We start from the raw sequence: 2,146 nt of genomic DNA, 5'->3' as shown, positions 1-2,146 counted from the left end.
ATACTGTCCCACTGTACGAGAGCCTTGTCGAACTCGGAGCAAGTCAGCTGAGGCAGCAGTCGTCCGGCCAGGCTCATCAAAGATCCTTCGGAACGACGTAATGAAGTTGGTATAACTAGAGACTAACGGATCTGATCGCTCCCACAACGGTGACACCCACTCCAACGCTGAACCCTCAAGCAAAGAGATAATGTATGCCACTTTAGACCGATCAGTAGGGAAGTTATGTGAGAGGAGTTCGAAATGTACCTCACACTGATTGAGGAATCCACGGCAATTTTTCGGATTCCCGTTATAACGAGGAGGAGTGGGAAGCTGAAGGCGTGACCTGGTTCCAGACAAGGAGGGAACATTACCAGATACAACCACTGGAGCGGATACTGGAACTGGAGCTGGGACCACTGAAGCCAGCGAAGTCTGGATTTGATCCAGCCGGCCAGATAACTCCTGGAGATAATGCATCACCTGATTCTGTGCTGCTTCCTGACTCTGTACTCGGGAAACCAGGTCCTGCATGGTGCTTGCCTCTGGGTTCCTATTCCCCGGGTCCATGGGGCCTGAGTATACTGTCACTGGCCTAGACTGAGGGTGTTGTGAACTTGGGGATTCTTCCGATGGTTTGGAAGAGGAACCACAACTGAGCCGGAAAAGGGGAGGCCTAATATAGGATTTCCTCATACAGGACGCTGACAGTGGAGTTTGATGAAATATTGAAGAATTTTATTGTAGGGAAAACAACTTAAAGTCAAATGACAAAAGGGATAAATGAGGGAAATGTCCAGACCCACTGAAGGGTTTTATGAGCAGGATTAGATATGCTGGTAACTGAAGAAACTGTGGGTGATGTTTAAAAGTCACTGATCTTATAAATGATGATAAAGGCACAGATGGATAAAGAACTTGTGAGCGGTGACAGAGACGCTGATAATGTGAGGAACTGAAGTGCAGGGGTTTTTGACGCTGTTAATTTGTAGAACTTGAGAACGGTGACTGAGACGCTGATGATGTGAGGAACTGAAGTGCAGGGGTTTTAGACGCTGTTAATTTGTAGAACTTGAGAACGTTGACTGTGGCCCGCAGCCACGCTGATTCCTAGGAGCACTGGTGACTGGACCGCAGAGAGATATACCGGCCGCTGAGGACACTGGAACCGGTGCGACGAACTGGCAGACTGGAAATGCCGGAGACACTGGAGTACAACTGCAGAGATCCTTGCCGGGAACAAGAGCACTGGCATCTACGTCAGGGGAAGTCGATACTCAGGCACTGAGGCTCCGTCCGGCGTCTGACTTTGAATTCCCCGCCACCGCTAGATTGCCGGAGCAGTCTGATGATGTCACCCGCCCCCCGACCACGTGAAGCCGGGTGTCATGGTGGCGCCCATGCCCCGGAGAACCGCCGGGAGCCGCGCCAGCCAGACGCCGGAGCCCGCGGCCCACCGAAGGCAGAGGCCGCAACACCGACCAGCAGACACGCAGGGGTAAGCGCGGCGAACGCCGCCTCTGGTGTGTGACACTAGACACTGTGGATCTATCATCCAGATACCCTGCATTGGTAATGTCTATATTTACACAGTACTTTTTCCAGAAGTTTGAACCAGCATAAGCCCATGTGTATCATGGATATAAATCATACAAACAGATCAGGTGATGGCACTTGCGCTCTGTAGTATGGTACTACCAGATGGATATCTGTGAAATCGTTGCCTCGTGCCTGACCCAAGCATCAGCCTGTTCCAGCCCTGTCTATGCGCTGATGCATCAAAGAAACACTTTCCTCAATCAATAAATGGTTTGAAAGAAATCCACTGTATAATTCTCCATGGTAACATTCTCTCTATCCACATACTAAGACTGTACCTGCATACAGTAGATGATGTACATCCAATTATACAAATAGAGATAATGGATTGCAATTTACTGCAAGGATGAGCATAGGATGCCTGAAAAATGAGTAACCGAGGCATCTGCTTGCAAAAGATAGAACAAATGCATTGTATATCTGTGGTACTAAATATTCTTTTCTAAAGCAGGCTGCTGTGTGCTGTGTCATAGCAACATGTATATCAGCCACGGTGACCGCACTGTCTCTGAGGCCCCATCTATGACATAAGTATGCTATGGAAACTACGTTTGCTTCTTCCACT

Source organism: Pseudophryne corroboree, chromosome 4 (assembly GCF_028390025.1).
Source record: "Pseudophryne corroboree isolate aPseCor3 chromosome 4, aPseCor3.hap2, whole genome shotgun sequence".
Lineage (NCBI taxonomy): Eukaryota > Metazoa > Chordata > Amphibia > Anura > Myobatrachidae > Pseudophryne > Pseudophryne corroboree.
This window is presented reverse-complemented; position numbering follows the sequence as displayed.